This window comes from Triticum aestivum, chromosome 7A (assembly GCF_018294505.1).
Source record: "Triticum aestivum cultivar Chinese Spring chromosome 7A, IWGSC CS RefSeq v2.1, whole genome shotgun sequence".
NCBI classification, from domain to species: domain Eukaryota; kingdom Viridiplantae; phylum Streptophyta; class Magnoliopsida; order Poales; family Poaceae; genus Triticum; species Triticum aestivum.
Genome location: NC_057812.1, coordinates 738,751,211 through 738,762,054, shown reverse-complemented (window position 1 = coordinate 738,762,054; position 10,844 = coordinate 738,751,211). Strand labels below are relative to the sequence as shown.

At 44.4% G+C, this 10,844-nt stretch overlaps 1 pseudogene; it reads left to right on the top strand.

Annotated features, from left to right (window-relative positions):
• The first annotated feature begins 3,147 nt into the window (after nt 1-3,147).
• On the top strand, nt 3,148-4,294 carry LOC123147289 (uncharacterized; annotated as a pseudogene).
• Nucleotides 4,295-10,844: the final 6,550 nt, after the last annotated feature.

Here is a 10,844-nt window from a genome sequence, read left to right as displayed (position 1 = left end):
ACATGATGTCGATTCAAGACTACTTCGTGGACAACCCTACGTATCGGCCACACCTCTTTCGTAAACATAGTGCAAGCTTGCGAGGCCAAGTCGCAGAATATTCTGTTTTACAGTACCGCTCGGCCGCAATCCACAAAACATGTTTTATACTAACTGTAAACACACTATAAGGTCCCCGATATAAGGGGTCTGCTAGAGATGCTCTAAGGGGCTCGAGCAACGTACTTCCACTTCTGCTGGCTAAAAATATTGCCTCAATTGGGATTCAAACTTGAAACCCACAGGTTTAGTTGAACCGCAGTTACCAGTCAGGAATGATAACCGGTTGTGAACAGTTCTACTTCATCTTCTTGTAGTTTACATTTGCCGTTTAAGTTCTGCAAGGTTTTTCTAGGAGATTTTTCTTTTGTTTTTTCAAGAACGGTTTTCGCTATTTTTTTCTCTTTATTTTTATTTTTCACAAATTTACTTTTGAATTTGTGATTTTTTTCAAAATTCGTTAAACATTTTTTAAAATCTGCATTTAAAAAAAGGTGAACTTTTTACAAACTAGTGAATGTGTTTTAAATTGCTGAATTTTTAAAACTTTTAACTCTTGAACACTTTTCAAATTCTTATTTCTGACATGGATTTTTGGATGTGCTTTTCTTTTTCTTTTTCTTGTAGCACTTTTCTGAATAGTCTCCAAATGTAGTTGAAATGGATTTTTGGATGCAATATGAGGTGGAAATTAGCAAAAAAAAATTAATGTGAGGTAAAGTTATAGAGATCTGCTAGTTGGTAGCCTACCAATAGCTTGAAAATATTTTATGGCTAATCCAAATAACTGTTTTCTCCGATTTAAGTTTGGGGATCTGCTAAAGATGCTCTCGCACAAGCAAGAATAGGAAAACCGTAAGGAGCTAGAATGAAAAAATGGCTCGCCGGTTAACAGCGGGATCTCCCCAGGGTAGGCTCATGACGAAGATATTCCTTGTTAGGTATCACTCGGTTGGCTAGCAGCACCAAGCCCATCTGGCTAGTCAAGACCGTGATGTTCGTCTGACTGAACTAACATGGGGCATTAAGAGATGGCATTACAAACGGGGTTATCACACCCATTTACACCACCAAGACTACAGCTACGACAATCTTCATTGCACTGTTATTGAGAGGTGGCCATACGAACATTGTATGACTTTCTTCATCACCCCTATATAAGGCAAGACAGGGTAGAATTTAGACAAGATTCACTAGATAGAGAGAAGATTAACAAGATCACAAGACATCTACAATTTAATCACTTTGTTCATATGAGAGAAAATATACGAGTAAGAGTATGGTCTTACCCCAAGATCAAGGGATGCGAACCTAAGTAAAATCTCATCGTGCGAAATGTCACACCTTGATCATTCAGGTGCGCCTTGCCTTCAAAAAATCTCCAAATCATGAATATTGCCGTGAAATCCCCACCACACCCGCCATGCCCAAGCCAAAGTCTAAGAGCATCTCTGGTAGAGCCCAACCAAACTTTAAAATCCCAAAACGTGACATTTTGTGGATTTAAAGGTTGTCTAACCCGTTCTAAAAGACCCTTAAGTCCAAAAAAAATTATTGGGGGAAATAAAAAAACTCCTCATCGGTCGAAATATGTTAGACATTGTAGGATCTCAATTCTTATTTACCAATACATTCTTTGGCGGGAGGTAATTTTCTTCTCTAACCACAACCTCTAGCTGCCGCCAATCGTCATTGATGAGATGTCTAGCTACACGGCCGGCTTTGGCGAGACATCCCACCGGCTACATAATGTCATTCCTGGTCCTGCCTCATCTCTCTCTCTCTCTGGCACCCTAATTTCCTCTGGCTGCCACCATATCCCATCACAGAACTGGAGCTCGTGGTTTCATTCATCGCACCCAGCCATTGCTAACTCATGAGCCTCCTCCCGCATTTCGGTGCACCTCCCTTGTGGTTCCTAGCCTCTACTTACCGCATCTTCCCCAACAACCCGCGAGCCCAACTACGCGCTTGAGCGTGGCGCCGCCAGGAATCGAGTTGTGGCATCTCTTTGTGTCCCTCACGCTCCCCCTTCGACCTCCGTGGTGTCCATGGTGAACTCCCGTCGGCCATCATTCTATTCGACGCGATACAGAGACGGTGTTGGTCGAAATGGCTAGTAGCCACATTTTTTTCTTTTACATGTAATAACGTGGAAACATAATTAAAAGTTGCTTTTGAAGCTTGAATATGTCACTCTTTGTAATCTTTGGAGTTCTAAAATGGCTTCATGCGTGCATGTGGTGAAGTCAAAAAGGAGAGCCCTTGAGAGAGCTGGTTGAGAGGGCCACCGCGCGGGCCCGATCCCCTATCTTCTCCAACAGCACTGCCAATCAAAATGGAGAAGGGAGAAGTGTGCGGCGTAGTCATGTACATAGCGTGTCTAGGTCTAGGTCGTAGCATGTTGGTGTGGCGCCTGGCAATATATCGATGTGGATTGCACAGTTCTCCCAGCCGAGCAGCGACGGGTGGCTTACGTCGGGGGGCGACCTGGTGGCATTGGCAGTGAGTTCATCGTTCTTGTGGAGCTCATCGCCGACAACTCCATCAATAAGCTCGCCTGGATGACTCATCTGGAGGTGCTTCATTCCCTTTCTGGCTTTCTCGCTTCAAAAGTCACGAGGTGGTGGAGTTGAAGTTGGGAAGAGATGCACATCCTGGTCGGGTTCATACTCAAACCCGGTGCTTGCTTGAGAGTGTCTACGCCGACAACCATTGCGCTTGGCTGTCGGCCGGCTCCATCATGCCATCATATCATAAACCGATGGACGAAGAACGCCCAGCCAAAAGTTTTGCAATGCTTCTACTTTAAGGAATCTGCAATGAGGTGTCATGGAGGTATGTCCCATCCCAAGTGGTGAGTCCCTGGCGACGACAACGTTGTGTACGAGAAGAAGACGCTAGGGACCCGATTGTGTTTTCTATCTAGTTGTCAGGGTCCTCTACGAAAGAGTCATGGACCAGTTTGTAATTTAGATTTAGTTCTAGTTGGGTCCTTCAGTATGAACGCAGCATCGGGTTCCTTTCCTAGAGCTCACTCTCCAACTCAACAGTCGCTCCCATTCCGAACCCTCGATCCCCTTCCTCCAGACCTCCACCACGGCCGCCATGGCTGCGCCGGCGCCGCCGCCGGCCTCCATCCCCGTCCCAGACGAGCTCCTGGAGGAGATCTTCCTCCGCCTGCCCACCCTGGACGCGCTCGCCTTCGCCTCTGCCGCCTGCACGTCCTTCCGCCGCCGGACGTCGTTTCTTCTTCCTCCTCCTGCGTCCTGCCGGGGGATGGCCCCCGCTGGCGGCCCCGCGACGTCCGGGACGGCCGCGTCCTCCTCGATTGGACCCCCCTCCACCGCTCCATCATCAAGAACTGGGGCTACTCCGAAGAAAGGATCCTCATCGGTGACTACGACGATGGTCCCCGGACCAAACGGGAGTTGTGCAAAGCCGCCAGGTTCCACCTCGCAGTCTGCCATCCCTTATCCAGCAGATACCTGCTGCTTCCAACCATACCCAAGGACCTCGCCGCCAGCCACAAGATCGCCTTTGGGCATTCGAGCCCGTGCTCGCTCCCTCTACCGGGGACGATGGAGAGGAGGAGCCCTTCAAGGTGATATGCTTTGCAAGATACCCGACAAAGCTCGTCCTCTTTGTCTTTTCATCCACAAGTAGGCAATGGTCCATGGTCGAGTCTCCCAGCTTCCCTTGTTTGGAATATTTGTCCTGTTTTGACTGCGTGCGCGGCTGCTTCTACTGGACAGAACCTTATTACTGGAGTCACCATTTGATGGTGCTGGACACACGCACCATGATGTTCTCCACTGTCGATCTTCTCACCGGCTGCCATAAAGAGCTCAGGGATCTGGATGACCAGAGCTTTCATTGGCGGCGGCCGAATGCAGTTGTCGCGGGTAGACAAGTAGCCCTTGAGATGTTTTCTCTTGTCCGTCAACACGGGTCCTTTGCTCTCTACCGTACCTCTCCGCAGAATAATTCCCAAGAATGGAAGCTGGAGAAGATCATACACCTGCCTGAGCAGTTTCATGACTATTCCATTTCCACGGTGGGCGCAGCCGAGGGATTCTTGTTCTTCCAAGGTGCTCCAGAAGGTAATCCTATTGACCATGTGGATTGTTACTCAATGGAGGTCAAGACTTATGAAATCACCAAGGTCTGTTCCAAGTTGCTGAACCTCCCCAATCGCATGCTTGCCCTCCCATACTTTAGCTTCCCACCGGTGTTATTGGAACCAACTATTTGATCAACTGGTAAGCCTAACTATTTTATTTTGTGTTGTCATTGGGAGCATGTTTTGCTTGTTGTACTAGCACATTGATGTAGAAAAAACTAACTAGAGGTAGCTAATGCATCGATTGTCTCTGCACGCCTGTTTAACAATTATATTTGATTGAGAAGGTTAATGGAAAAAATGTGATTACATGCTAGTTTGAAAAGCTAATTTTATTGCTCCATATCCTAGGAGAGAAAATGGCTTTCACGCTGGCATATTCGTATAGTACATCTTTAGTCATACTTTGCACTTACACGTCATCCATTCAATTGAACGGTGATGTTAAAAAAAAGGAATGTTGCATAACCAGTAAGTTGAGTTTGAAGGCCCCGAGTCTTCTATTTGTGAATACTCCTTATTTACCATGTTCTGTTTTCAAGAATATAGAGTTCACATGTCATGTTCTGCTATTTTTTGAAATATTGCTTCCAAACTGCAATACGATGGATCTGGGATTCTTGGGGAGCAGCAATAAGCAGATTGTGCACCTTTGTTCTTAAGCTATATTGTACTCTACAATTTAGGACATGCCTCCTTCCTAGGAAAATGGAATAGGAAAGATCCCCATTGCATCTTCTGTTATTGCTTCAAAATCCTAACTGAATATAAGGATCCCCTGAATATGTGTGTGCAGATCTGAGCTCGCTTGTGAGCTGCTTCTATGGTCTTGCTTGGGCCATAACATCTGTAGTTGGATGGAGGAGTTTCAAGATGGCGCTACAAATCTGCCAGCATGTAGTTTGATATGTCCGTATTAAGCGTTTGCATGTATGTATGTACGCAGGATATGTCCGTATTATGTTGGCTTTTTTACCAACACTAGCCTCTAAGAAACTAAGAATCGTACCGATGTTTGTGTTGGAAGATTAGCTTGGCAAATTGTGCTGACTTTGGTTATATAATATATATTCTGTGTGTTCCTTGGTCTAGAAGTGAGAACTAAGCTTTTCTCTGCATGAATGGATGGGTCAGTTGATTTCTTTTATTAAGATGTTTCTGATTAGTTCATCTATAGTTGCTGCCAATTTCTTGCGCACCGAGCATGCATGTTTTTGTTGATACTGTGTGCAAATGGATGGTTCCGTTCCATAGAACCTAATATATTCAGTTAGGAATTTGAAGTAACAACATCTAGAGGCTGGCTATTCATGAAGCATACAGATGGATATCATACAAACCTGGTGCATGCAAACACCAACTTCCAAAGCATCAGGTTTCATATAAATGTACTCAAAAGTGAGTTGAGAGCATGCACACGAATTCCAGAAACCTTTTCTTTTTCATGTTAAAATGGCTGCAAACAGGAGCCAAAAGAAAAGCACTTGATACACCAGTACACACCCATGAATTTACTGTGACCACCATCAGCACCAAAGTAGCAACTTCCACAAACATTTCTAGCAAACAAATCAGGAGAAAATAGATGTTCTTTACATCTTAACAAACACAATGGGTATATGCTACATCGCCAAAGCAGCAAGGCCAAGTGATTCAGGATCCGGCAGCCGCCTACATTGTGGAAGTTTTTTTTTCCGGTGGTAGATTGCGATTGGGATGTGCGGGCCGAGCTGCTACCGCCCTCTTCAGCGCCTTAACCCGGTTAGCCTCCATGCGAGCTCTCTGCTCCTCCGCCAGCTCGACTTTGCTTGGCTTCATCAAACATTTTCCACTGCACCTCTGCCTCTCCAGGTCTGATTCAGGTTCCTGTTGTATGATTAACAATGACAGAGAATCACAGGTCAGCAAAGCATTCATACTAACCTGCAAAGTCCGAAAACTAATGCACAGAGGCTTGAGAAGAATTAGTCCGGAAAACTAAATTACTCCCTCCGTTCCTAAATATTTGTCTTTTTAAAGATTTCAATGGACTACCACATACGGATGTATATAGACATATTTTAGAGTGTAGATTCACTCATTTTGCTCCGTATATAGTCACTTGTTGAAGTCTCTAGAAAAACAAATATTTAGGAACGGAGGGAGTATAATACTAACAACTTCTGTGTTTCTTAGGGAGCTTCCATTTTATTTTCATGGATGAGATGAATCACACTCAACTTAGATGTGTGTTTAATTAGCATCTCTGAAACAAGCAAGGATAGTGTCAATGAAGAATACATAGGCCCACCAAAAACACATCAGTTCTGTCAAGACATGTTACGCCATAAAAATCTATTGAAATTTGTGAAATAGCACAATGACACAACAGTTCTGTTTCTGCACATAGCCCTTCTACCTTTCCTTTCTAACAAGAGTGGCAAGACGAGGAGCATGGCCGATCCTTCTTTTCAGGCGTGTTGCTGTACTTTATGAAATATTCATGTTCGCTTATAAAATTTCTTCATGTGGATGCATAGCAGGCCATTGCGTTTTCCATTGAAGATGGTAGTTAAAATATAGTCCCCTGCTGATTTTTAGGGGGAGAAGCCTCTACTGATTTTTATTAAAGAAGAAGATGTGGATGAGCTCTTAGCTCAGAGGCCAGGCTGAAGTGTTGCCACCGAGACGGCGTGGGTTCGAACATCGGTTCTTACGCTGGGTCTCACATCTTCTTCTTTAATTTTTCCCCCATGTTGAAGCACCCTGTTGTAACTTGTAACTGCTCCATTTGACCAGTGGAAAAATAAATTCAATTTGTTTTGCCTCTTATCAGGCTTATTTAAATCTGAATAGCTAATTATCTATCAGCATTTGTGTTCTTTTTAGATATGGCATGTTCTAATTTTGATTGCTTTTGATATACAAGAATGTTTTTGCTTGAGATGATTTCCAGATCATGTTTTTTGTCTTGCATAAAATGTGCTGGGGTATTGTGTGTATGTTCATTTATTACATAGTAAAACAACTAAAGATCTTTTTCGTGTGCGATTCATACCAGTTGAAAATCGAGGAAAACTAAGTGAATCGGAAGTTGAGACTGAACCAACTGGTCTGTCAAATAAGTTGCTCGATTGGCACTTTCTAAACGTACTAGTTGAATACCCGTGCGTTGCCACGGGACATAAAATAGATACATCGGTCATTGTTTTAATCCGGAAGTGTCAAACATGATGGATATTCAGCCATATAACGACAACTACCAATTCTTTCTCCCACTTTTTTTCTCCTGGACATTAATCATGTCTGCATTTCACCATGAAATAGTAGGGGAGGCCCATGATGTGGATTTTAAAAAGTAGAAGTGTGTCCCTAACTTCCTATGTCACCGTCTCTTTCACTACTTCCCTTGCATCCAGAAAAGCGGCAGTTCCTTCCTCTCCACATCCATTGTCTTAATCCATCTTTGCTCTACCATTGTTGTCAATTCAAATGTGGGTCATTTCGCCTTACTATTGCTTGGGCAATTCTTCAAAACATTAGAAGATCTATGAAATGGTGCATATATATCAAGAGAAATGACGAGTAGGGATGACAACTTACCAACAAAGAGACATATATATAATCACCAACTCCCCTTTATACCTCATTCATCCTGGGGTGGCCATTTGTATAATCAATGTAACCGGGAACATGTACATAACTAATATTATCTCCATCAAATATGATGATAATCCAATGATTACAAATGCTCCAACACCCTAGTATGATCATTTTGTTGAAGCAGGGTGAGTGTTGCGTTGATATGCATCAACAAGTATGTCCATGAGTGGCAGGCCTCTATGGAAAAAAGTGAGCTGAGTACAAGAGAAAAAGAAGCGCAACACTGGATGAATATTTGGACACAAAACAGATTCTAAGCTCTTCACCATCATAATTGTAACCTTTATTCAATAAACAAAAATATAGTAAGGATACACAAATATGATAAGAGCACGCTGATCTACTAAATAGTAAGTACGGTGTTTCATGTTGACCTAATTCAGTCAAATGCTTACAGGAATAGGTACGCTTGCAAATCCAGGATACATTATTTATTACAGAAAAATCAAATTCATTTATGAAAGTTCTTCATGCTACAGAGATATATACATGATGGAAAACCTATCCTCTCCAAACCCTCTCAATGAAGTGACATCAATACAAAACCAAAGAAAGAACTCCAAAAAACACAGCAATTTGCCCATTAAAATTGAACCTAATTGTGCCTGGGTAAGCTCCAATGCACATATACCTAAATTTTCTTCGCCTTTTGTCTGTTTGAGTCGGCAAACGGACAGGCAGATATGGGTGGATAGGTGAACACGGCATGTGAACCCAACAGGACCCATTTGGTGATGATGCCCTCATTGTCCGCCCTTGAGAGTCGCATACCCGGCCTTGCACAGTGACATGAGAGCTCGCCGGAGCCGACGAAGAGCCCACGGCCGCGCTTTGGACGCACATGCTCGTCCAACGTGACGCACATGCTCGGCCACAAGTAAGAAAAATATTCAGCTAGAGTAAACAAATCAAGTCTTCATTAAAACATTCAAGCTGCATGATTCCACAAGTGTCGTCAGCCTCTGCCACCAATCTGGCAAAAACACCACATGCTGGATTGATCGCTTGCATAATTCAGTTAAAGTAATTGCCTGAATATAGCACGAGCTGTTTCAGATGGCTTGCAAAAACACAGTAGGGTGTTCTCAAACACACACACACACACACACACACACACACACACACACACACACACACACACACACACACACACACACACACACACACACACACACACACAGCAGGGTACTCGGTGCACATTACTGCAAACTAACCAATAAGAGGGAAAATTTAGAGCCAACTGAACATCCTCACTCGAATAGTTTGATGCACGTACCGTCCTGGTCGAGATGATTGATGAACTGGAACTGGAAAAACACACTACAGGAATCAGAACTGTGCATGCATAACAGAAAGCGGCAATTTTAGTACCAAGCAGAACCAGTCGACCAGCATCTGATAAAGAAAAGGGAGGTGGAGCAGCGCCTGGCTTGAGAAGAGAAGGGGTCCGTGAAGGACTGGTCGCGATGAAGAAAGTCAGTACCAGCGGCGGAATGGGACGCGGACTGGGACCGGCGGCCAATAGGAGCAGCCGAGCAGTGATCCGTCGAGCTCAGCGTCTGAGTCGTCGTCGGTCCATATTAGCGGCGGCGGTGTCGAGCATGTGGTACAGGGCAGTAAGGCACGCTGGCGACCGACACGACGACAACACGACAGCGAAGGAGATGAGCGTCGGACGACGGTGAGAAGGGAGGGTTGTCGTGTAGAGGAGATCGGGTGGCGGAGCAGCGTCGTCCATGGAGGCACGGACAAGACGACAGCCACCTCTACCATGAGGTGGACGAGCAGACCACGAGGTGGACGAGGAGGGGAGCAGTTGCAGAAGATATCAATGGCCATGCGTGGCACATAGCGGCGGATCGAGAGCTCTGTGTGGGAGCGGTGGTGTTTGTGGGCGGAGCGGCGGGGAGACTTTTCAGGCGATAGAGACGGGAGCGAGGGATGAGACTTGCCTGCTCCCCCGTTGTGTGCCCATCCGTGCTCCCGTCTACGTGGCTTGGAGAGACCCGGCGTGCGACGTGCGTTAGTGGGTTGCAGTTGTTTTCGTGGTTTGTTTACCATAGGGTTTTTTTTCGGGGGAAGAAGCGATCACATGAGGCCGTGTTTTTTCGGATCACAGCAGTTGGTTTGTTTACGGTTGACTTTTTTTCCTGGGGAAGTATCGATTGCACGAGCCGGGGAACAGCGAACGCACGATGAGGGAGAGGGCTGGTTGAACCATCACGACGACTGCAGTTCCCCCTTTAATCTAAATATATTTGATGCTTTTTCTCTCTATTCATCTTGCTATCTATAACAACTACTGCTTGTATTGCTCGATATCATCGTTTAAATAGTACTGTTTTACGTCCTATTGCCCCATTTCCATGTGTATTGCTGTGAGGTGAATGAGTATACTATTTTGATCTCTGAGCACAGATGTCCTCTGTTTGCGAGATCAGTAGATTTTGTTTATCTATTCCTAATTTTGTAGCGAAGCAAGTAATTTTTCCAAGCTGTGAACCTGTCAGTTCATCTAAATGTCCCATTGTAACCTTGTCGTGTTGCTCGCTTTTCATCAGAATACACATTATTGACAAATTATGTATGTTTGTTCCTAGGTAACAGCGTTGGTGATGGACATAGTGGAGGCCTAAAGTTCGTTGATATATAAGATGGTTTTCTGGTGGGATATGCATGCCAGTAAACGCTACGGTGTCCTAATAGGCCAGTGGCGTAAGGAGTTTCTCCAGAAGAATTTTGATGCTCGCCATGGATATTCAGGCTGATTTACTCTTTCAGATTGGCAAGCTGCATTGGTTTTTCTTGATGGTTATTGCTTTTCATGTCTTGGAAGTTTTAGCTCCTGCTGTGATTTGCAAGGATTTCACACAAATTTTTCAGGCTAATCGATAGTAACTGCATAGCCTAGATTAAAAAACTATACATTTGAGCATGTTTGATGTCGCAAAATTTTAGGATTTTGTTTCATATTGCTTTTTCATTATTATTTTTGCTCACCTGGGTGTGGGTACACCTGGGAGTAGAAAAAATACCCTGT